Raw genomic sequence first — 25,376 nt, 5'->3', positions numbered from 1 at the left:
CCTTTGCCACCTACGGCGGGACCCAGCTAGGGACCATCTCAGAAAAGGCACAAAACTAGCTTCTGGCAGCTGCATTCGCGAAAGTGAAACTCTCCTCGGGAAACCAAGCTCAGCCCTAAGGCGTGTTTGCTCAGGAAAGCAGTGCTTTCCGTTTTCTCCCCTAGGTCTCTGCTTGCCTTAGGGCCAAGGAAGTTCTGTGCTGCCTACTGCTCCCTTGGAACTGGGGCTGTGCTGGTGGTCTCTGCTGCTGGAAACCAACTCCAAATGTGCACTCTTTGCGGAGAAGGCGGATGGGGCCAGAAAAGGCCTTGTGTGCACCGGCCCCAGCAACCCATATTCCGCCAGCTAGGGAGGGACCCAGCTAGGGCCCATCTCAGAAAAGGCACAAAACTAGCTTCTGGGAGCTGCATTCGCGAGAGTGCAACTCTCCTGGGGAAACCAAGCTCAGCCCCAATGCGTGTTTGCTCAGGAAAGCAGCGCTTTCTGGTTTCTCCCTAGCCCTTTGCTCGCCATAGGAACAAGGAGGGTCTGGGCTGCCTCCTGCTCCCTGTGCACTGGTGCTTTGCTGGTGGTCGCTGGACCTGGAAACCTACTCCAACCGTGCTCTACTTCAGGGAGAAGGCAGATGGGGCCTGAAAAGGCCTTGTGTGCAAGGGCCCCACCAGCCCAACTTTTGCCAGCTAGGGAGGGACCCACCTAGGGCCCATCTCAGAAAAGGCACAAAACTAGCTTCTGGGTGCTGCATTCGCGAAAGTGCAACTCTCCTCGGGAAACCAAGCTAAGCCCCAATGCGTGTTTGCTCAGGAAAGCAGCGCTTTCCGGTTTCTCCCCTAGGTCTCTGCTTCCCTTAGGGCCAAGGAGGTTCTGTGCTGCCTACTGCTCCCTTGGCACTGGTGCTGTGCTGGTGGTCTCTGGAGATGGAAACCAACTCCAAATGTGCACTCCTTTGGGGAGAAGGCGGATGGGGCCAGAAAAGGCCTTGTGTGCACTGGCCCCAACACCCCATATTCCGCCAGCTAGGGAGGGACACACCTAGGGCCCATCTCAGAAAAGGCACAAAACTAGGTTCTGGCAGCTTCATTTGCGAGAGTGCAACTCTCCACGGGAAACCAAGCTCAGCCCCAATGCGTCTTTGCTCAGGAAAGCAGCGCTTTCTGGTTTCTCCCCTAGGTCTCTGCTTGCCTTAGGGCCAAGGAGTTTCTGTGCTGCCAACTGCTCCCTTGGCAGTGGTGCTGTGCTGGTGGTCTCTGGAGATGGAAACCAACTCCAAATGTGCACTCCTTTGCGGAGAAGGCGGATGGGGCCAGAAAAGGCCTTGTGTGCACTGGCCCCAGCAACCCACATTCTGCCAGTTAGGGAGGGACCCAGCTATGGCCCATCTCAGAAAAGGCACAAAACTAGCTTCTGGGAGCTGCATTCGCGAGAGTGCAACTCTCCTCGGGAAACCAAGCTCAGCCCCAATGCGTGTTTGCTCAGGAAAGCAGCGCTTTCTGGTTTCTCCCCTAGCCCATTGCTCGCCATAGGAACAAGGAGGGTCTGGGCTGCTCCTGCTCCCTGTGCACTGGTGCTTTGCTGGTGGTCGCTGGACCTGGAAACCTACTCCAAACGTGCTCTACTTCAGGGAGAAGGCGGATGGGGCCTGAAAAGGCCTTGTGTGCAACGGCCCCACCAGCCCAACTTTCGCCAGCTAGGGAGGGACCCACCTAGGGCCCATCTCAGAAAAGGCACAAAACTAGCTTCTGGGAGCTGCATTCGCGAAAGTGCAACTCTCCTCGGGAAACCAAGCTCAGCCCCAATGCGTCTTTGCTCAGGAAAGCAGCGCTTTCTGGTTTCTCCCATAGCCCATTGCTCGCCATAGGAACAAGGAGGGTCTGGGCTGCCTCCTGCTCCCTGTGCACTGGTGCTTTGCAGGTCATTGCTAGAGCTGGAAACCAACTCCAAACGTGCTCTCCTTCAGGGAGGAGGCGGATGGGGCCAGAATATGCCTTGTGTGCAAGGGCCCCACCACCTCACCTTTCTACAGGTAGGGAGGGACCCAGCTAGGGCCCATCTCACAAAAGGCACAAAACTAGCTTCTGGGAGCTGCATTCGCGAGAGTGAAACTCTCCTCGGGAAACCACGCTCAGCCCCAATGCGTGTTTGCTCAGGAAAGCAGCGCTTTCTGGTTTCCCCCCTAGCCCAGTGCTTGCCATAGGAACAAGGAGGGTCAGGGCTTCCTGCTGCTCCGTGTACACTGGTGGTTTGCAGGTCATCGCTATAGCTGGAAACCAACTCCAAACGTGCTCTACTTCAGGGAGAATGCGGATGGGGCCTGAAAAGGCCTTGTGTGCACTTGCCCCAACACCCCACCCTTTGCCACCTATGGCGGGACCCAGCTAGGGACCATCTCAGAAAAGGCACAGAACTAGCTTCTGGCAGCTGCATTCGCGAAAGTGAAACTCTCCTCGGGAAACCAAGCTCAGCCCTAAGGCGTGTTTGCTCAGGAAAGCAGTGCTTTCCGGTTTCTCCCCTAGGTCTCTGCTTGCCTTAGGGTCAAGGAAGTTCTGTGCTGCCTACTGCTCCCTTGGCACTGGGGCTGTGCTAGTGGTCTCTGCTGCTGGAAACCAACTCCAAATGTGCACTCCTTTGCGGAGAAGGCGGATGGGGCCAGAAAAGGCCTTGTGTGCACTGGCCCCAGCAACCCACATTCCGCCAGCTAGGGAGGGACCCAGCTAGGGCCCATCTCAGAAAAGGCACAAAACTAGCTTCTGGGAGCTGCATTCGCGAAAGTGAAACTCTCCTCGGGAAACCAAGCTCAGCCCCAATGCGTGTTTGCTCAGGAAAGCAGCCCTTTCTGGTTTCTCCCCTAGCCCATTGCTCGCCATAGGAACAAGGAGGGTCTGGGCTGCCTCCTGCTCCCTGTGCACTGGTGCTTTGCTGGTGGTCGCTAGAGCTGGAAACCAACTCCAAAGGTGCTCTACTTCAGGGAGAAGGCGGATGGGGCCTGAAAAGGCCTTGTGTGCACTGGCCCCAACACCCAACATTCTGCCAGCTAGGCAGGAACCCAGCTAGGGCCCATCTCAGAAAAGGCACAAAACTACCTTCTGGGAGCTGTTTTCGCGAGAGTGAAACACTCCTCGGGAAACCAAGCTCAGCCCCAATGGGTGTTTGCTCAGGAAAGCAGCACGTTCTGGTTTCTCCCCTAGGTCTGTGCTTGCCATAGGAACAAGGATGGTCTGGGCTGCCTCCTGCTCCCTGTGCACTGGTGCTTTGCTGGTGGTCGCTGGACCTGGAAACCTACTCCAAACGTGCTCTACTTCAGGGAGGAGGTGGATGGGGCCAGAATATGCCTTGTGTGCAAGGGCTCCACCACCTCATCTTTCTACAGGTAGGGAGGGACCCAGCTAGGGCCCACCTCACAAAAGGCACAAAAGTAGCTTCTGGGAGCTGCCTTAGTGAAAGTGAAACTCTCCTCAGGAAGCCAAGCTCAGCCCCAATGCGTCTTTGCTCAGGAAAGCAGCGCTTTCTGATTTCTCCCCTAGCCCATTGCTCGCCATAGGAACAAGGAGGGTCTGGGCTGCCTCCTGCTCCCTGTGCACTGGTGCTTTGCTGGTGGTCGCTGGACCTGGAAACCTACTCCAAACGTGCTCTACTTCAGGGAGAAGGCGGATGGGGCCTGAAAAGGCCTTGTGTGCACTGGCCCCAACACCCCATCGTCTGCCACCTAGGGAGGGACCCAGCTAGGGCCCATCTCAGAAAAGGCACAAAACTAGCTTCTGGGAGCTGCATTCGCGAAAGTGCAACTCTCCTCGGGAAACCAAGCTAAGCCCCAATGCGTGTTTGCTCAGGAAAGCAGTGCTTTCCGGTTTCTCCCCTAGGTCTCTGCTTGCCATAGGAACAAGTAGGGTCTGGGCTGCCTCCTGCTCCCTGTGCACTAGTGCTTTGCTGGTGGTCGCTGGACCTGGAAACCTACTCCAAACGTGATCTACTTCAGGGAGACGGCGGATGGGGCCTGAAAAGGCCGTATGTGCAAGGGCCCCACGAGCCCAACTTTCGCCAGCTAGGGAGGGACCCAGCTAGGGCCCATCTCAGAAAAGGCACAAAACTAGCTTCTGGGAGCTGCATTCGCGAAAGTGAAACTCTCCTCGGGAAACCAAGCTCAGCCCCAATGCGTGTTTGCTCAGGAAAGCAGCGCTTTCCGGTTTCTCCCCTAGCCCATTGCTCGCCATAGGAACAAGGAGGGTCTGGGCTGCCTCCTGCTCCCTGTGAACTGGTGCTTTGCTGGTGGTCGCTGGATCTGGAAATCTACGCCAAACGTGCTCTACTTAAGGGAGAAGGCGGATGGGGCCTGAAAAGGCCTTGTGTGCAAGGGCCCCACCAGCCCAAATTTCGCCAGCTAGGGAGGGACCCACCTAGGGCCCATCTCAGCAAAGGCACAAAACTAGCTTCTGGGAGCTGCATTCGCGAGAGTGAAACTCTCCTCGGGAAACCAAGCTCAGCCCCAATGCGTGTTTGCTCAGGAAAGCAGCGCTTTCTGGTTTCTCCCCTAGCCCATTGCTCGCCATAGGAACAAGGAGGGTCTGGGCTGCCTCCTCCTCCCTGAGCACTGGTGCTTTGCTGGTGGTCGCTGGACCTGGAAACCTACTCCAAACGTGCTCTACTTCAGGGAGAAGGCGGATGGGGCCAGAATATGCCTTGTGTGCAAGGCCCCACCACCTCATCTTTCTACAGTTAGGGAGGGACCCAGCTAGGGCCCACCTCAGAAAAGGCACAAAACTAGCTTCTGGGAGCTGTGTTCGTGAAAGTGAAACTCTCCTCAGGAAACCAAGCTCAGCCCCAATGCGTGTTTGCTCAGGAAAGCAGCGCTTTCGGATATCTCCCCTAGCCCATTGCTCGCCATAGGAACCAGGAGGGTCTGGGCTGCCTCCTTCTCCCTGTGCACTGTTGTTTGCAGGTCATTGCTAGAGCTGGAAACCAACTCCAAGCGTGCTCTACTTCAGGGAGAAGGCGGATGGGGCCTGAAAAGGCCTTGTGTGCACTGGCCCCAACACCCCATCCTCTGCCACCTAGGGAGGGACCCAGCTAGGGCCCATCTCAGAAAAGGCACAAAACTAGCTTCTGGGAGCTGCATTCGCGAAAGTGCAACTCTCCTCGGGAAACCAAGCTAAGCCCCAATGCGTGTTTGCTCAGGAAAGCATTGCTTTCCGGTTTCTCCCCTAGGTCTCTGCTTGCCTTAGGGCCAAGGAGGTTCTGTGCTGCCTACTGCTCCCTTGGCACTGGGGCTGTGCTGGTGGTCTCTGGAGATGGAAACCAACTCCAAATGTGCACTCCTTTGCGGAGAAGGCGGATGGGGCCAGAAAAGGCCTTGTGTGCACTGGCCACAGCAACCCACATTCTGCCAGTTAGGGAGGGACCCAGCTAGGGCCCATCTCAGAAAAGGCACAAAACTAGATTCTGGGAGCTGCATTCGCGAAAGTGAAACTCTCCTCGGGAAACCAAGCTCAGCCCCAATGCCTCTTTGCTCAGGAAAGCAGCGCTTTCTGGTTTATCCCCTAGCCCATTGCTCGCCATAGGAACAAGGAGGGTCTGGGCTGCCTCCTGCTCCCTGTGCACTGGTGCTTTGCTGGTGGTCGCTGGACCTGGAAACCTACTCCAAACGTGCTCTACGTCAGGGAGAAGGCAGATGAGGCCTGAAAAGGCCTTGTGTGCAAGGGCCCCACCAGCCCAACTTTCGCCAGCTAGGGAGGGACCCACCTAGGGCCCATCTCAGAAAAGGCACAAAACTAGCTTCTGGGAGCTGCATTCGCGAAAGTGAAACTCTCCTCGGGAAACCAAGCTCAGCCCCAATGCGTCTTTGCTCAGGAAAGCAGCGCTTTCCGGTTTCTCCCCTAGGTCTCTGCTTCCCTTAGGGCCAAGGAGGTTCTGTGCTGCCTACTGCTCCCTTGGCACTGGTGCTGTGCTGGTGGTCTCTGGAGATGGAAACCAACTCCAAAGGTGCACTCCTTTGCGGAGAAGGCGGATGGGGCCTGAAAAGGCCTTGTGTGCACTGGCCCCAACACCCCACCCTTTGCCACCTACAGCGGGACCCAGCTAGGGACCATCTCAGAAAAGGCACAAAACTAGCTTCTGGCAGCTGCATTCGCGAAAGTGAAACACTCCTCAGGAAACCAAGCTCAGCCCTAATGCGTGTTTGCTCAGGAAAGCAGCGCTTTCTGGTTTCTCCCCTAGGTCTCTGCTTGCCATAGGAACAAGGAGGGCCTGGGCTGCCTCCTGCTCCCTGTGCACTGGTGCTTTGCTGGTGGTCGCTGGACCTGGAAACCTACTCCAAACATGCTCTACTTCAGGGAGGAGGTGGCTGGGGCCAGTATATGCCTTGTGTGCAAGGGCCCCACCACCTCATCTTTCTACAGGTAGGGAGGGACCCAGCTAGGGCCCACCTCACAAAAGGAACAAAACTAGCTTCTGGGAGCTGCCTTCGTGAAAGTGAAACTCTCCTCAGGAAACCAAGCTCAGCCCCAATGCGTCTTTGCTCAGGAAAGCAGCGCTTTGTGATTTCTCCCCTAGCCCATTGCTCGCCATAGGAACAAGGAGGGTCTGGGCTGCCTCCTTCTCCCTGTGCACTGGTGTTTGCAGGTCATTGCTAGAGCTGGAAACCAACTCCAAGCGTGCTCTACTTCAGGGAGAAGGCGGATGGGGCCTGAAAAGGCCTTGTGTGCACTGGCCCCAACACCCCATCCTCTGCCACCTAGGGAGGGACCCAGCTAGGGCCCATCTCAGAAAAGGCACAAAACTAGCTTCTGGGAGCTGCATTCGCGAAAGTGCAACTCTCCTCGGGAAACCAAGCTAAGCCCCAATGCGTGTTTGCTCAGGAAAGCATTGCTTTCCGGTTTCTCCCCTAGGTCTCTGCTTGCCTTAGGGCCAAGGAGGTTCTGTGCTGCCTACTGCTCCCTTGGCACTGGGGCTGTGCTGGTGGTCTCTGGAGATGGAAACCAACTCCAAATGTGCACTCCTTTGCGGAGAAGGCGGATGGGGCCAGAAAAGGCCTTGTGTGCACTGGCCCCAACACCCCACATTCCGCCAGGTAGGGAGGGACCCACCTAGGGCCCATCTCAGAAAAGGCACAAAACTAGGTTCTGGCAGGTTCATTTGCGAGAGTGAAACTCTCCTCGGGAAACAAAGCTCAGCCCCAATGCGTCTTTGCTCAGGCAAGCAGCGCTTTCTGGTTTCTCCCCTAGGACTCTGCTTGCCACAGGAACAAGGAGGGTCTGGGCTGCCTCCTGCTCCCTGTGCACTGGTGCTTTGCAGGTCATCGCTAGATCTGGAAACCAACTCCAAACGTGCTCTACATCAGGGAGGAGGCGGATGGGGCCAGAATATGCCTTGTGTGCAAGGGCCCCACCACCTCACATTCTGCCAGCTAGGCAGGAACCCAGCTAGGGCCCATCTCACAAAAGGCACAAAACTACCTTCTGGGAGCTGCTTTCGCGAGAGTGAAACTCTCCTCAGGAAACCAAGCTCAGCCCCAATGCGTGTTTGCTCAGGAAAGCAGCGCTTTCTGGTTTCTCCCCTAGCCCATTGCTCGCCATAGGAACAAGGAGGGTCTGGGCTGCCTCCTGCTCCCTGTGCACTGGTGCTTTGCTGGTGGTCGCTGGACCTGGAAACATACTCCAAACATGCTCTACTTTAGGGAGGAGGTGGATGGGGCCAGAATATGCCTTGTGTGCCTGGGCCCCACCACCTCATCTTTCTACAGGTAGGGAGGGACCCAGCTAGGGCCCACCTCACAAAAGGCACAAAACTAGCTTCTGGGAGCTGCCTTCGTGAAAGTGAAACTCTCCTCAGGAAACCAAGCTAAGCCCCAATGCGTGTTTGCTCAGGAAAGCAGCGCTTTCCGGTTTCTCCCCTAGGTCTCTGCTTGCCTTAGGGCCAAGTAGGTTCTGTGCTGCCTACTGCTCCCTTGGCACTGGTGCTGTGCTGGTGGTCTCTGGAGATGGAAACCAACTCCAAATGTGCACTCCTTTGCGGAGAAGGCGGATGGGGCCAGAAAAAGCCTTGTGTGCACTGGCCCCAACACCCCACATTCCGCCAGCTAGGGAGGGACCCACCTAGGGCCCATCTCAGAAAAGGCACAAAACTAGGTTCTGGCAGCTTCATTTGCGAGAGTGAAACTCTCCTCGGGAAACCAAGCTCACCCCAATGCGTCTTTGCTCAGGAAAGCAGCGCTTTCTGGTTTCTCCCCTAGCCCATTGCTCGCCATAGGAACAAGGAGGGTCTGGGCTGCCTCCTGCTCCCTGTGCACTGGTGCTTTGCAGGTCATTGCTAGAGCTGGAAACCAACTCCAAACGTGCTCTACTTTAGGGAGAAGGCGGATGGGGCCTGAAAAGGCCTTGTGTGCACTGGCCCCAGCAACCCACATTCTGCCAGTTAGGGAGGAACCCAGCTAGGGCCCATCTCAGAAAAAGCACAAAACTAGCTTCTGGGAGCTGCATTCGCGAGAGTGAAACTCTCCTCGGGAAACCAAGCTCAGCCCCAATGCGTGTTTGCTCAGGAAAGCAGCGCTTTCTGGTTTCTCCCCTAGCCCATTGCTCGCCATAGGAACAAGGAGGGTCTGGGCTGCCTCCTGCTCCCTGTGCACTGGTGCTTTGCTGGTGTTCGCTGGACCTGGAAACCTACTCCAAACGTGCTCTACTTCAGGGAGAAGGCGGATGGGGCCTGAAAAGGCCTTGTGTGCAAGGGCCCCACCAGCCCAACTTTCGCCAGCTAGGGAGGGACCCAGCTAGGGCCCATCTCAGAAAAGGCACAAAACTAGCTTCTGGGAGCTGCATTCGCGAAAGTGCAACTCTCCTCGGGAAACCAAGCTCAGCCCCAATGCGTGTTTGCTCAGGAAAGCAGCGCTTTCCGGTTTCTCCCCTAGGTCTCTGCTTGCCTTAGGGCCAAGGAGGTTCTGTGCTGCCTACTGCTCCCTTGGCACTGGTGCTGTGCTGGTGGTCTCTGGAGATGGAAACCAACTCCAAATGTGCAGTCCTTTGCGGAGAAGGCGGATGGGGCCAGAAAAGGCCTTGTGTGCACTGGCCCCAACACCCCATATTCCGCCAGCTAGGGAGGGACACACCTAGGGCCCATCTCAGAAAAGGCACAAAACTAGGTTCTGGCAGCTTCATTTGCGAGAGTGAAACTCTCCTCGGGAAACCAAGCTCAGCCCCAATGCGTCTTTGCTCAAGAAAGCAGCGCTTTCTGGTTTCTCCCCTAGCCCATTGCTCGCCATAGGAACAAGGAGGGTCTGGGCTGCCTCCTGCTCCCTGTGCACTGGTGCTTTGCTGGTGGTCGCTGGACCTGGAAACCTACTCCAAACGTGCTCTACTTCAGGGAGAAGGCGGATGGGGCCTGAAAAAGCCTTGTGTGCAAGGGCCCCACCAGCCCAACTTTCGCCAGCTAGGGAAGGACCCACCTAGGGCCCATCTCAGAAAAGGCACAAAACTAGCTTCTGGGAGCTGCATTCGCGAAAGTGCAACTCTCCTCGGGAAACCAAGCTCAGCCCCAATGCGTGTTTCCTCAGGAAAGCAGCGCTTCTGGTTTCTCCCCCAGCCCATTGCTCGCCATAGGAACAAGGAGGGTCTGGGCTGCCTCCTGCTCCCTGTGCACTGGTGCTTTGCAGGTCATTTCTAGAGCTGGAAACCAACTCCAAACGAGCTCTCCTTCAGGGAGGAGGCGGATGGGGCCAGAATATGCCTTGTGTGCAACGGCCCCACCACCTCACCTTTCTACAGGTAGGGAGGGACCCAGCTAGGGCCCATCTCACAAAAGGCACAAAACTAGCTTCTGGGAGCTGCCTTCGCGAAAGTGCAACTCTCCTCGGGAAACCACGCTCAGCCCCAATGCGTGTTTGCTCAGGAAAGCAGTGCTTTCCGGTTTCTCCCCTAGGTCTCTGCTTGCCTTAGGGCCAAGGAAGTTCTGTGCTGCCTACTGCTCCCTTGGCACTGGTGCTGTGCTGGTGGTCTCTGCTGCTGGAAATCAACTCCAAATGTGCACTCCTTTGCGGAGAAGGCGGATGGGGCCAGAAAAGGCCTTGTGTGCACCGGCCCCAGCAACCCACATTCCGCCAGCTAGGGAGGGACCCAGCTAGGGACCATCTCAGAAAAGGCACAAAACTAGCTTCTGGCAGCTGCATTCGTGAAAGTGAAACTCTCCTCGGGAAACCAAGCTCAGCCCCAATGCGTCTTTGCTCACGAAAGCAGCGCTTTCTGGTTTCTCCCCTAGCAGATTGCTCGCCATAGGAACAAGGAGGTTCTGGGCTGCCTCCTGCTCTCTGTGCACTGGTGCTTTGCAGGGCATCGCTAGAGCTGGAAACCAACTCCAAAGGTGCTCTACTTCAGGGACAAGGCGGATGGGGTTAGAAAAGGCCTTGTGTGCACTGGCCCCAACACCCCATATTCCGCCAGCTAGGGAGGGACCCACCTAAGGCCCATCTCAGAAAAGGCAAAAAACTAGGTTCTGGCAGCTTCATTTGCGAGAGTGAAACTCTCCTCGGGAAACCAAGCTCAGCCCCAATGCGTCTTTGCTCAGGAAAGCAGCACTTTCTGGTTTCTCCCCTAGCCCATTGCTCGCCATAGGAACAAGGAGGGTCTGGGCTGCCTCCTACTCCCTGTGCACTGGTGCTTTGCTGGTGGTCGCTGGACCTGGAAACCTACTCCAAACGTGCTCTACTTCAGGGAGAAGGCGGATGGGGCCTGTAAAGGCCTTGTGTGCAAGGGCCCCACCAGGCCAACTTTCGCCAGCTAGGGAGGGACCCAGCTAGGGCCCATCTCAGAAAAGGCACAAAACTAGCTTCTGGGAGCTGCATTCGCGAAAGTGAAACTCTCCTCGGGAAACCAAGCTCAGCTCCAATGCGTGTTTGCTCAGGAAAGCCGCGCTTTCTGGTTTCTCCCCTAGCCCATTGCTCGCCATAGGAACAAGGAGGGTCTGGGCTGCCTCCTGCTCCCTGTGCACTGGTGCTTTGCAGGTCATTGCTAGAGCTGGAAACCAACTCCAAACGTGCTCTACTTCAGGGAGGAGGCGGATGGGGCCAGAATATGCCTTGTGTGCAAGGGCCCCACCACCTCACCTTTCTACAGGTAGGGAGGGACCCAGCTAGGGCCCATCTCACAAAAGGCACAAAACTAGCTTCTGGGAGCTGCATTCGCGAAAGTGAAACTCTCCTCGGGAAACCACGCTCAGCCCCAATGCGTCTTTGCTACGGAAAGCAGCGCTTTCTGGTTTCCCCCCTAGCCCAGTGCTTGCCATAGGAACAAGGAGGGTCAGGGCTTCCTGCTGCTCCGTGTACACTGGTGGTTTGCAGGTCATCGCTAGAGCTGGAAACCAACTCCAAACGTGCTCTACTTCAGGGAGAAGGCGGATGGGGCCTGAAAAGGCCTTGTGTGCAAGGGCCCCACCAGCCCAACTTTCGCCAGCTAGGGAGGGACCCACCTAGGGCCCATCTCAGAAAAGGCACAAAACTAGCTTCTGGGAGCTGCATTCGCGAAAGTGCAACTCTCCTCGGGAAACCAAGCTAAGCCCCAATGCGTGTTTGCTCAGGAAAGCAGCGCTTTCCGGTTTCTCCCCTAGGTCTCTGCTTCCCTTAGGGCCATGGAGGTTCTGTGCTGCCTACTGCTCCCTTGGCACTGGTGCTGTGCTGGTGGTCTCTGGAGATGGAAACCAACTCCAAATGTGCACTCCTTTGCGGAGAAGCGGATGGGGCCAGAAAAGGCCTTGTGTGCACTGGCCCGAGCAACCCACATTCTGCCAGTTAGGGAGGAACCCAGCTAGGGCCCATCTCAGAAAAGGCACAAAACTAGCGTCTGGGAGCTGCATTCGCGAGAGTGAAACTCTCCTCGGGAAACCAAGCTCAGCCCCAATGCGTCTTTGCTCAGGCATGCAGCGCTTTCTGGTTTCTCCCCTAGCCCATTGCTCACCATAGGAACAAGGAGGGTCTGGGCTGCCTCCTGCTCCCTGTGCACTGGTGCTTTGCAGGTCATTGCTAGAGCTGGAAACCAACTCCAAACGTGCTCTACTTTAGGGAGAAGGCGGATGGGGCCTGAAAAGGCCTTGTGTGCACTGGCCCCAGCAACCCACATTCTGCCAGTTAGGGAGGAACCCAGCTAGGGCCCATCTCAGAAAAGGCACAAAACTAGCTTCTGGGAGCTGCATTCGTGAGAGTGAAACTCTCCTCGGGAAACCAAGCTCAGCCCCAATGCGTCTTTGCTCAGGAAAGCAGCGCTTTCTGGTTTCTCCCCTAGCCCATTGCTCGCCATAGGAACAAGGAGGGTCAGGGCTGCCTCCTGCTCCCTGTGCACTGGTGCTTTGCTGGTGGTCGCTGGACCTGGAAACCTACTCCAACCGTGCTCTACTTCAGGGAGAAGGCGGATGGGGCCTGAAAAGGCCTTGTGTGCAAGGGCCCCACCAGCCCAACTTTCGCCAGCTAGGGAGGGACCCAGCTAGGGCCCATCTCAGAAAAGGCACAAAACTAGCTTCTGGGAGCTGCATTCGCGAAAGTGCAACTCTCCTCGGGAAACCAAGCTAAGCCCCAATGCGTGTTTGCTCAGGAAAGCAGCGCTTTCCGGTTTCTCCCCTAGGTCTCTGCTTGCCTTAGGGCCAAGGAGGTTCTGTGCTGCCTACTGCTCCCTTGGCACTGGTGCTGTGCTGGTGGTCTCTGGAGATGGAAACCAACTCCAAATGTGCACTCCTTTGCGGAGAAGGCGGATGGGGCCTGAAAAGGTCTTGTGTGCACTGGCCCCAACACCCCACCCTTTGCCACCTACAGCGGGACCCAGCTAGGGACCATCTCAGAAAAGGCACAAAACTAGGTTCTGGCAGCTTCATTTGCGAGAGTGAAACTCTCCTCGGGAAACCAAGCTCAGCCCCAATGCGTCTTTGCTCAGGAAAGCAGCGCTTTCTGGTTTCCCCCCTAGGTCTCTGCTTGCCATAGGAACAAGGAGGGTCTGGGCTGCCTCCTGCTCCCTGTGCACTGGTGCTTTGCTGGTGGTCGCTGGACCTGGAAACCTACTCCAAACGTGCTCTACTTAAGGGAGAAGGCGGATGGGGCCTGAAAAGGCCTTGTGTGCAAGGGCCCCACCAGCCCAACTTTCGCCAGCTAGGGAGGGACCCAGCTAGGGCCCATCTCAGAAAAGGCACAAAACTAGCTTCTGGGAGCTGCATTCTCGAGAGTGAAACTCTCCTCGGGAAACCAAGCTCAGCCCCAATGCGTGTTTGCTCAGGAAAGCAGCGCTTTCTGGTTTCTCCCCTAGCCCATTGCTCGCCATAGGAACAAGGAGGGTCTGGGCTGCCTCCTGCTCCCTGTGCACTGGTGCTTTGCAGGTCATTGCTAGAGCTGGAAACCTACTCCAAACGTGCTCTACTTCAGGGAGGAGGCGGGTGGGGCCAGAATATGCCTTGTGTGCAAGGGCCCCACCACCTCACCTTTCTACAGGTAGGGAGGGACCCAGCTAGGGCCCATCTCACAAAAAGCACAAAACTAGCTTCTGGGAGCTGCATTCACGAAAGTGAAACTCTCCTCGGGAAACCACGCTCAGCCCCAATGCGTCTTTGCTACGGAAAGCAGCGCTTTCTGGTTTCCCCCCTAGCCCAGTGCTTGCCATAGGAACAAGGAGGGTCAGGGCTTCCTGCTGCTCCGTGTACACTGGTGGTTTGCAGGTCATCGCTAGAGCTGGAAACCAACTCCAAACGTGCTCTACTTCAGGGAGAAGGCGGATGGGGCCTGAAAAGGCCTTGTGTGCAAGGGCCCCACCAGCCCATCTTTCGCCAGCTAGGGAGGGACCCACCTAGGGCCCATCTCAGAAAAGGCACAAAACTAGCTTCTGGGAGCTGCATTCGCGAAAGTGCATCTCTAATCGGGAAACCAAGCTAAGCCCCAATGCGTCTTTGCTCAGGAAAGCAGCGCTTTCTGATTTCTCCCCTAGCCCATTGCTCGCCATAGGAACAAGGAGGGTCTGGGCTGCCTCCTGCTCCCTGTGCACTGGTGCTTTGCAGGTCATTGCTAGAGCTGGAAACCAACTCCAAACGTGCTCTACTTCAGGGAGGAGGCGGATGTGGCCAGAATATGCCTTGTGTGCAAGGGCCCCACCACCTCACCTTTCTACAGGTAGGGAGGGACCCAGCTAGGGACCATCTCAGAAAAGGCACAAAACTAGCTTCTGGGAGCTGCATTCGCGAAAGTGAAACTCTCCTCGGGAAACCACGCTCAGCCCCAATGCGTCTTTGCTCAGGAAAGCAGCGCTTTCTGGTTTCTCCCCTAGCCCATTGCTTGCCATAGGAACAAGGAGGGTCAGGGCTTCCTGCTGCTCCGTGTACACTGGTGGTTTGCAGGTCATCGCTAGAGCTGGAAACCAACTCCAAACGTGCTCTACTTCAGGGAGAAGGCGGATGGGGCCTGAAAAGGCCTTGTGTGCAAGGGCCCCACCAGCCCATCTTTCGCCAGCTACGGAGGGACCCACCTAGGTCCCATCTCAGAAAAGGCACAAAACTAGCTTCTGGGAGCTGCATTCGCGAAAGTGCAACTCTCCTCGGGAAACCAAGCTAAGCCCCAATGCGTGTTTGCTCAGGAAAGCAGCGCTTTCCGGTTTCTCCCCTAGGTCTCTGCTTCCCTTAGGGCCATGGAGGTTCTGTGCTGCCTACTGCTCCCTTGGCACTGGTGCTGTGCTGGTGGTCTCTGGAGATGGAAACTAACTCCAAATGTGCACTCCTTTGTGGAGAAGGCGGATGGGGCCAGAAAAGGCCGTGTGTGCACTGGCCCCAACACCCCACATTCCGCCAGCTAGGGAGGGACCCACCTAAGGCCCATCTCAGAAAAGGCACAAAACTAGGTTCTGGCAGCTTCATTTGCGAGAGTGAAACTCTCCTCGGGAAACCAAGCTCAGCCCCAATGCGTCTTTGCTCAGGCAAGCAGCGCTTTCTGGTTTCTCCCCTAGCCCATTGCTCGCCATAGGAACAAGGAGGGTCTGGGCTGCCTCCTACTCCCTGTGCACTGGTGCTTTGCAGGTCATTGCTAGAGCTGGAAACCAACTCCAAACGTGCTCTACTTTAGGGAGAAGGCGGATGGGGCCTGAAAAGGCCTTGTGTGCACTGGCCCGAGCAACCCACATTCTGCCATTTAGGGAGGAACCCAGCTAGGGCCCATCTCAGAAAAGGCCCAAAACTAGCTTCTGGGAGCTGCATTCGCGAGAGTGAAACTCTCCTCCGGAAACCAAGCTCAGCCCCAATGCGTCTTTGCTCAGGCAAGCAGCGCTTTCTGGTTTCTCCCCTATCCCATTGCTCGCCATAGGAACAAGGATGGTCTGGGCTGCCTCCTGCTCCCTGTGCACTGGTGCTTTGCAGGTCATTGCTAGAGCTGGAAACCAACTCCAAACGTGCTCTATTTTAGGGAGAAGGCGGATGGGGCCTGAAAAGGCCTTGTGTGCAAGGGCCCCACCAGCCCAACTTTCGCCAGCTAGGGAGGGACCCACCTAGGGCCCATCTCAGAAAAGGCACAAAACTAGCTTCTGGGAGCTGCATTCGCGAAAGTGCAACTCTCCTCGGGAAACCAAGCTAAGCCCCAATGCGTGTTTGCTCAGGAAAGCAGCGCTTTCCGGTTTCTCCCCTAGGTCTCTGCTTGCCTTAGGGCCAAGGAGGTTCTGTGCTGCCTATTGCTCCCTTGGCACTGGTGCTGTGCTGGTGGTCTCTGGAGATGGAAACCAACTCCAAATGTGCACTCCTTTGCGGAGAAGGCGGATGGGGCCTGAAAAGGCCTTGTGTGCAAGGGCCCCACCAGCCCAACTTTCGCCAGCTAGGGAGGGACCCAGCTAGGGCCCATCTCAGAAAAGGCACAAAACTAGCTTCTGGGAGCTGCATTCGCGAGAGTGAAACTCTCCTCGGGAAAGCAAGCTCAGCCCCAATGCGTCTTTGCTCAGGAAAGCAGCGCTTTCTGGTTTCTCCCCTAGCCCATTGCTCGCCATAGGAACAAGGAGGGTCTGGGCTGCCTCCTGCTCCCTGTGCACTGGTGCTTTGCAGGTCATTGCTAGAGCTGGAAACCAACTCCAAACGTGCTCTACTTCAGGGAGGAGGCGGGTGGGGCCAGAATATGCCTTGTGTGCAAGGGCCCCACCACCTCACCTTTCTACAGGTAGGGAGGGACCCAGCTAGGGCCCATCTCACAAAAAGCACAAAACTAGCTTCTGGGAGCTGCATTCACGAAAGTGAAACTCTCCTCGGGAAACCACGCTCAGCCCCAATGCGTCTTTGCTCAGGAAAGCAGCGCTTTCTGGTTTCCCCCCTAGCCCAGTGCTTGCCATAGGAACAAGGAGGGTCAGGGCTTCCTGCTGCTCCGTGTACACTGGTGGTTTGCAGGTCATCGCTATAGCTGGAAACCAACTCCAAACGTGCTCTACTTTAGGGAGAAGGCGGATGGGGCCTGAAAAGGCCTTGTGTGCATGGGCCCCACCAGCCCATCTTTCGCCAGCTAGGGAGGGACCCACCTAGGGCCCATCTCAGAAAAGGCACAAAACTAGCTTCTGGGAGCTGCATTCGCGAAAGTGCATCTCTAATCGGGAAACCAAGCTAAGCCCCAATGCGTCTTTGCTCAGGAAAGCAGCGCTTTCTGATTTCTCCCCTAGCCCATTGCTCGCCATAGGAACAAGGAGGGTCTGGGCTGCCTCCTGCTCCCTGTGCACTGGTGCTTTGCAGGTCATTGCTAGAGCTGGAAACCAACTCCAAACGTGCTCTACTTCAGGGAGGAGGCGGATGGGGCCTGAAAAGGCCTTGTGTGCACTGGCCCCAACACCCCATATTCCGCCAGCTAGGGAGGGACACACCTAGGGCCCATCTCAGAAAAGGCACAAAACTAGCTTCTGGGAGCTGCATTCGCGAAAGTGAAACTCTCCTCGGGAAACCAAGCTCAGCCCCAATGCGTCTTTGCTCAGGAAAGCAGCGCTTTCTGGTTTCTCCCCTAGCCCATTGCTCGCCATAGGAAGAAGGAGGGTCTGGGCTGCCTCCTGCTACCTGTGCACTGGTGCTTTGCAGGTCATTGCTAGAGCTGGAAACCAACTCCAAACGTGCTCTCCTTCAGGGAGGAGGCGGATGGGGCCAGAATATGCCTTGTGTGCAACGGCCCCTCCACCTCACCTTTCTACAGGTAGGGAGGGACCCAGCTAGGGCCCATCTCACAAAAGGCACAAAACTAGCTTCTGGGAGCTGCATTCGCGAAAGTGAAACTCTCCTCGGGAAACCACGCTCAGCCCCAATGCGTCTTTGCTCAGGAAAGCAGTGCTTTCTGGTTTCCCCCGTAGCCCAGTTCTTGCCATAGGAACAAGGAGGGTCAGGGCTTCCTGCTGCTCCGTGTACACTGGTGGTTTGCAGGTCATCGCTATAGCTGGAAACCAACTCCAAACGTGCTCTACTTCAGCGATAAGGCGGATGGGGCCTGAATAGGCCTTGTGTCCACTGGCCCCAACACCCCACCCTTTGCCACCGAGGGAGCGACCCAGCTAGGGTCGATCTCAGAAAAGGCACAAAACTAGGTTCGGGCAGCTTCATTTGCGAGAGTGAAACTCTCCTCGGGAAACCAAGCTCAGCCCCAATGCGTCTTTGCTCACGAAAGCAGCGCTTTCTGGTTTCTCCCCTAGCAGATTGCTCGCCATAGGAACAAGGAGGGTCTGGGCTGCCTCCTGCTCTCTGTGCACTGGTGCTTTGCAGGGCATCGCTAGAGCTGGAAACCAACTCCAAAGGTGCTCTACTTCAGGGAGAAGGCGGATGGAGTCAGAAAAGGCCTTTTGAGCACTGGCCCCAGCACCCCACATTCTGCCATCTAGGGAGGGACCCACGTAGGGCCCATCTCAGAAAAGGCACAAAACTAGCTTCTGGCTGCTTCATTTGCGAGAGTGAACCTTTCCTCGGGAAACCAAGCTCAGGCCCAATGCGTCTTTGCTCAGGCAAGCAGCGCTTTCTGGTTTCTCCCCTAGCCCATTGCTCGCCATAAGAACAAGGAGGTTCTGGGCTGCCTCTTGCTCTCTGTGCACTGGTGCTTTGCAGGGCATCGCTAGAGCTGGAAACCAACTCCAAAGGTGCTCTACTTCAGGGAGAAGGCGGATGGGGCCTGAAAAGGCCTTGTGTGCACTGGCCCCAACACCCAACATTCTGCCAGCTAGGCAGGAACCCAGCTAGGGCCCATCTCAGAAAAGGCACAAAACTACCTTCTGGGAGCTGTTTTCGCGAGAGTGAAACACTCCTCGGGAAACCAAGCTCAGCCCCAATGGGTGTTTGCTCAGGAAAGCAGCACGTTCTGGTTTCTCCCCTAGGTCTGTGCTTGCCATAGGAACAAGGATGGTCTGGGCTGCCTCCTGCTCCCTGTGCACTGGTGCTTTGATGGTGGTCGCTGGACCTGGAAACCTACTCCAAACGTGCTCTACTTCAGGGAGGAGGTGGATGGGGCCAGAATATGCCTTGTGTGCAAGGGCCCCACCACCTCATCTTTCTACAGGTAGGGAGGGACCCAGCTAGGGCCCACCTCACAAAAGGCACAAAAGTAGCTTCTGGGAGCTGCCTTCGTGAAAGTGAAACTCTCCTCAGGAAGCCAAACTCAGCCCCAATGCGTCTTTGCTCAGGAAAGCAGCGCTTTCTGATTTCTCCCCTAGCCCATTGCTCGCCATAGGAACAAGGAGGGCCTGGGCTGCCTCCTGCTCCCTGTGCACTGGTGCTTTGCTGGTGGTCGCTGCACCTGGAAACCTACTCCAAACGTGGTATACTTCAGGGAGAAGGCGGATGCGGCCTGAAAAGGCCTTGTGTGCACTGGCCACAGCAACCCACATTCTGCCAGTTAGGGAGGGACCCAGCTAGGGCCCATCTCAGAAAAGGCACAAAACTAGCTTCTGGGAGCTGCATTCGCGAAAGTGAAACTCTCCTCGGGAAACCAAGCTCAGCCCCAATGCGTCTTTGCTCAGGAAAGCAGCGCTTTCTGGTTTCTCCCCTAGCCCATTGCTCGCCATAGGAACAAGGAGGGACTGGGCTGCCTCCTGCTCCCTGTGCACTGGTGCTTTGCTGGTGGTCGCTGGACCTGGAAACCTACTCCAAACGTGTTCTACGTCAGGGAGAAGGCAGATGCGGCCTGAAAAGGCCTTGTGTGCAAGGGCCCCACCAGCCCAACTTTCGCCAGCTAGGGAGGGACCCAGCTAGGGCCCATCTCAGAAAAGGCACAAAACTAGCTTCTGGGAGCTGCATTCGCGAAAGTGCAACTCTCCTCGGGAAACCAAGCTCAGCCCCAATGCGTCTTTGCTCAGGAAAGCAGCGCTTTCCGGTTTCTCCCCTAGGTCTCTGCTTCCCTTAGGGCCAAGGAGGTTCTGTGCTGCCTACTGCTCCCTTGGCACTGGTGCTGTGCTGGTGGTCTCTGGAGATGGAAACCAACTCCAAAGGTGCACTCCTTTGCGGAGAAGGCGGATGGGGCCTGAAAAGGCCTTGTGTGCACTGGCCCCAACACCCCACACTTTGCCACCTACAGCGGGACCCAGCTAGGGACCATCTCAGAAAAGGCACAAAACTAGCTTCTGGCAGCTGCATTCGCGAAAGTGAAACACTCCTCAGGAAACCAAGCTCAGCCCTAATGCGTGTTTGCTCAGGAAAGCAGCGCTTTCTGGTTTCTCCCCTAGGTCTCTGCTTGCATAGGAACAAGGAGGGCCTGGGCTGCCTCCTGCTCCCTGTGCACTGGTGCTTTGCTGGTGGTCGCTGGACCTTGAAACCTACTCCAAACGTGCTCTACTTCAGGGAGGAGGTGGCTGGGGCCAGAATATGCCTTGTGTGCAAGGGCCCCACCACCTCATCTTTCTACAGGTAGGGAGGGACCCAGCTAGGGCCCACCTCACCAAAGGCACAAAACTAGCTTCTGGGAGCTGCCTTCGTGAAAGTGAAACTCTCCTCAGGAAACCAAGCTCAGCCCCAATGCGTCTTTGCTCAGGAATACAGCGCTTTCTGATTTCTCCCCTAGCCCATTGCTCGCCATAGGAACAAGGAGGGTCTGGGCTGCCTCCTTCTCCCTGTGCACTGGTGTTTGCAGGTCATTGCTAGAGCTGGAAACCAACTCCAAACGTGCTCTACTTCAGGGAGAAGGCGGATGGGGCCTGAAAAGGCCTTGTGTGCACTGGCCCCAACACCCCATCCTCTGCCACCTAGGGAGGGACCCAGCTAGGGCCCATCTCAGAAAAGGCACAAAACTAACTTCTGGGAGCTGCATTCGCGAAAGTGCAACTCTCCTCGGGAAACCAAGCTAAGCCCCAATGCGTGTTTGCTCAGGAAAGCAGCGCTTTCCGGTTTCTCCCCTAGGTCTCTGCTTGCCTTAGGGCCAAGGAGGTTCTGTGCTGCCTACTGCTCCCTTGGCACTGGTGCTGTGCTGGTGGTCTCTGGAGATGGAAACCAACTCCAAATGTGCACTCCTTTGCGGAGAAGGCGGATGGGGCCAGAAAAGGCCTTGTGTGCACTGGCCCCAACACCCCATATTCCGCCAGCTAGGGAGGGACACACCTAGGGCCCATCTCAGAAAAGGCACAAAACTAGGTTCTGGCAGGTTCATTTGCGAGAGTGAAACTCTCCTCGGGAAACCAAGCTCAGCCCCAATGCGTCTTTGCTCAGGAAAGCAGCGCTTTCTGGTTTCTCCCCTAGGACATTGCTTGCCACAGGAACAAGGAGGGTCTGGGCTGCCTCCTGCTCCCTGTGCACTGGTGCTTTGCTGGTGGTCGCTGGACCTGGAAACTTACTCCAAACGTGCTCTACTTCAGGGAGAAGGCGGATGGGGCCAGAATATGCCTTGTGTGCAAGGGCCCCACCAGCCCAACTTTCGCCAGCTAGGGAGGGACCCAGCTAGGGCCCATCTCAGAAAAGGCACAAAACTAGCTTCTGGTAGCTGCATTCGCGAAAGTGAAACTCTCCTCCGGAAACCAAGCTCAGCCCCAATGCGTGTTTGCTCAGGAAAGAAGCGCTTTCTGGTTTCTCCCATAGCCCATTGCTCGCCATAGGAACAAGGAGGGTCTGGGCTGCCTCCTGCTCCCTGTGCACTGGTGCTTTGCAGGTCATCGCTAGATCTGGAAACCAACTCCAAACGTGCTCTACTTCAGGGAGGAGGCGGATGGGGCCAGAATATGCCGTGTGCAATGTCCCCACCACCCCACATTCTGCCAGCTAGGCAGGAACCCAGCTAGGGCCCATCTCAGAAAAGGCACAAAACTACTTTCTGGGAGCTGCTTCCGCGAGAGTGAAACTCTCCTCGGGAAACCAAGCTCAGCCCCAATGCGTCTTTGCTCAGGAAAGCAGCGCTTTCTGGTTTCTCCCCTAGGTCTGTGCTTGCCATAGGAACAAGGATGGTCTGGGCTGCCTCCTGCTCCCTATGCACTGGTGCTTTGCTGGTGGTCGCTGGACCTGGAAACATACTCCAAACATGCTCTACTTCAGGGAGGATGTGGATGGGGCCAGAATATGCCTTGTGTGCAAGGGCCCCACCACCTCATCTTTCTACAGGTAGGGAGGGACCCAGCTAGGGCCCACCTCACAAAAGGCACAAAACTAGCTTCTGGGAGCTGCCTTCGTGAAAGTGAAACTCTCCTCAGGAAACCAAGCTCAGCCCCAATGCGTCTTTGCTCAGGAAAGCAGCGCTTTGTGATTTCTCCCTTAGCCCATTGCTCGCCATAAGAACAAGTAGGGTCTGGGCTGCCTCCTTCTCCCTGTGCACTGGTGTTTGCAGGTCATTGCTAGAGCTGGAAACCAACTCCAAACGTGCTCTACTTCAGGGAGAAGGCGGATGGGGCCTGAAAAGGCCTTGTGTGCACTGGCCCCAACACCCCATCCTCTGCCACCTAGGGAGGGACCCAGCTAGGGCCCATCTCAGAAAAGGCACAAAACTAGCTTCTGGGAGCTGCATTCGCGAAAATGCAACTCTCCTTGGGAAACCAAGCTAAGCCCCAATGCGTGTTTGCTCAGGAAAGCAGCGCTTTCCGGTTTCTCCCCTAGGTCTCTGCTTGCCTTAGGGCCAAGTAGGTTCTGTGCTGCCTACTGCTCCCTTGGCACTGTTGCTGTGCTGGTGGTCTCTGGAGATGGAAACCAACTCCAAATGTGCACTCCTTTGCGGAGAAGGCGGATGGGGCCAGAAAAGGCCTTGTGTGCACTGGCCCCAACACCCCACATTCCGCCAGCTAGGGAGGGACCCACCTAGGGCCCATCTCAGAAAAGGCACAAAACTAGGTTCTGGCAGCTTCATTTGCGAGAGTGAAACTCTCCTCGGGAAACCAAGCTCAGCCCCAATGCGTCTTTGCTCAGGAAAGCAGCGCTTTCTGGTTTCTCCCATAGCCCATTGCTCGCCATAGGAACAAGGAGGGTCTGGGCTGCCTCCTGCTCCCTGTGCACTGGTGCTTTGCAGGTCATTGCTAGAGCTGGAAACCAACTCCAAACGTGCTCTACTTTAGGGAGAAGGCGGATGGGGCCTGAAAAGGCCTTGTGTGCACTGGCCCCAGCAACCCACATTCTGCCAGTTAGGGAGGAACCCAGCTAGGGACCATCTCAGAAAAGGCACAAAACTAGCTTCTGGGAGCTGCATTCGCGAGAGTGAAACTCTCCTCGGGAAACCAAGCTCAGCCCCAATGCGTCTTTGCTCAGGAAAGCAGCGCTTTCTGGTTTCTCCCCTAGCCCATTGCTCGCCATAGGAACAAGGAGGGTCTGGGCTGCCTCCTGCTCCCTGTGCACTGGTGCTTTGCTGGTGTTCGCTGGACCTGGAAACCTACTCCAAACGTGCTCTACTTCAGGGAGAAGGCGGATGGGGCCTGAAAAGGCCTTGTGTGCAAGGGCCCCACCAGCCCAACTTTCGCCAGCTAGGGAGGGACCCACCTAGGGCCCATCTCAGAAAAGGCACAAAACTAGCTTCTGGGAGCTGCATTCGCGAAAGTGCAACTCTCCTCGGGAAACCAAGCTCAGCCCCAATGCGTCTTTACTCAGGAAAGCAGCGCTTTCCGGTTTCTCCCCTAGGTCTCTGCTTGCATTAGGGCCAAGGAGGTTCTGTGCTGCCTACTGCTCCCTTGGCACTGGTGCTGTGCTGGTGGTCTCTGGAGATGGAAACCAACTCCAAATGTGCACTCCTTTGCGGAGAAGGCGGATGGGGCCAGAAAAGGCCTTGTGTGCACTGGCCCCAACACCCCATATTCCGCCAGCTAGGGAGGGACACACCTAGGGCCCATCTCAGAAAAGGCAGAAAACTAGGTTCTGGCAGCTTCATTTGCGAGAGTGAAACTCTCCTCGGGAAACCAAGCTCAGCCCCAATGTGTCTTTGCTCAGGAAAGCAGCGCTTTCTGGTTTCTCCCCTAGCCCATTGCTCGCCATAGGAACAAGGAGGGTCTGGGCTGCCTCCTGCTCCCTGTGCACTGGTGCTTTGCAGGTCATTGCTAGAGCTGGAAACCAACTCCAAACGTGCTGTACTTCAGCGAGGAGGCGGATGGGGTCAGAATATGCCTTGTGTGCAAGGGCCCCACCACCTCACCTTTCTACAGGTAGGGAGGGACCCAGCTAGGGCCCATTTCAGAAAAGGCACAAAACTACCTTCTGGGAGCTGCTTTCAGGAGAGTGAAACTCTCCTCGGGAAACCAAGCTCAGCCCCAATGCGTGTTTGCTCAGGAAAGCAGCGCGTTCTGGTTTCTCCCCTAGGTCTGTGCTTGCCATAGGAACAAGGATGGTCTGGGCTGCCTCCTGCTCCCTGTGCACTGGTGCTTTGCTGGTGGTCGCTGGACCTGGAAACCTACTCCAAACGTGCTCTACTTCAGGGAGGAGGTGGCTGGGGCCAGAATATGCCTTGTGTGCAAGGGCCCCACCACCTCATCTTTCTACAGGTAGGGAGGGACCCAGCTAGGGCCCACCTCACAAAAGGCACAAAACTAGCTTCTGGGAGCTGACTTCGTGAAAGTGCAACTCTCCTCGGGAAACCAAGCTCAGCCCCAATGCGTGTTTGCTCAGGAAAGCAGCGCTTTCCGGTTTCTCCCCTAGGTCTCTGCTTGCCTTAGGGCCAAGGAGGTTCTGTGCTGCCTACTGCTCCCTTGGCACTGGTGCTGTGCTGGTGGTCACTGGAGATGGAAACCAACTCCAAATGTGCACTCCTTTGCGGAGAAGGCGGATGGGGCCAGAAAAGGCCTTGTGTGCACTGGCCCCAACACCCCACATTCCGCCAGCTAGGGAGGGACCCACCTAGGGCCCATCTCAGAAAAGGCACAAAACTAGGTTCTGGCAGCTTCATTTGCGAGAGTGAAACTCTCCTCGGGAAACCAAGCTCAGGCCCAATGCGTCTTTGCTCAGGAAAGCAGCGCTTTCTGGTTTCTCCCATAGCCCATTGCTCGCCATAGGAACAAGGAGGGTCTGGGCTGCCTCCTGCTCCCTGTGCACTGGTGCTTTGCAGGTCATTGCTAGAGCTGGAAACCAACTCCAAACGTGCTCTACTTTAGGGAGAAGGCGGATGGGGCCTGAAAAGGCCTTGTGTGCACTGGCCCCAGCAACCCACATTCTGCCAGTTAGGGAGGACCCCAGCTAGGGACCATCTCAGAAAAGGCACAAAACTAGCTTCTGGGAGCTGCATTCGCGAGAGTGAAACTCTCCTCGGGAAACCAAGCTCAGCCCCAATGCGTCTTTGCTCAGGAAAGCAGCGCTTTCTGGTTTCTCCCCTAGCCCATTGCTCGCCATAGGAACAAGGAGGGTCTGGGCTGCCTCCTGCTCCCTGTGCACTGGTGCTTTGCTGGTGGTCGCTGGACCTGGAAACCTACTCCAAACGTGCTCTACTTCAGGGAGAAGGCGGATGGGGCCTGAAAAGGCCTTGTGTGCAAGGGCCCCACCAGCCCAACTTTCGCCAGCTAGGGAGGGACCCAGCTACGGCCCATCTCAGAAAAGGCACAAAACTAGCTTCTGGGAGCTGCATTCGCGAAAGTGCAACTCTCCTCGGGAAACCAAGCTCAGCTCCAATGCGTGTTTGCTCAGGAAAGCCGCGCTTTCTGGTTTCTCCCCTAGCCCATTGCTCGCCATAGGAACAAGGAGGGTCTGGGCTGCCTCCTGCTCCCTGTGCACTGGTGCTTTGCAGGTCATTGCTAGAGCTGGAAACAAACTCCAAACGTGCTCTCCTTCAGGGTGGAGGCGGATGGGGCCAGAATATGCCTTGTGTGCAAGGGCCCCACCACCTCACCTTTCTACAGGTAGGGAGGGACCCAGCTAGGGCCCATCTCACAAAAGGCACAAAACTAGCTTCTGGGAGCTGCATTCGCGAAAGTGAAACTCTCCTCGGGAAACCACGCTCAGCCCCAATGCGTGTTTGCTCAGGAAAGCAGCGCTTTCTGGTTTCCCCCCTAGCCCAGTGCTTGCCATAGGAACAAGGA

This window comes from Sus scrofa, chromosome 1 (assembly GCF_054392235.1).
Source record: "Sus scrofa isolate SSC_HxYL_T2T_F1_AM1 chromosome 1, Sscrofa_HxYL_maternal_Yorkshire_Landrace_v2.0, whole genome shotgun sequence".
Classification (NCBI taxonomy): Eukaryota; Metazoa; Chordata; class Mammalia; order Artiodactyla; family Suidae; genus Sus; species Sus scrofa.
Note: the sequence above shows the minus strand (reverse complement) of the source record.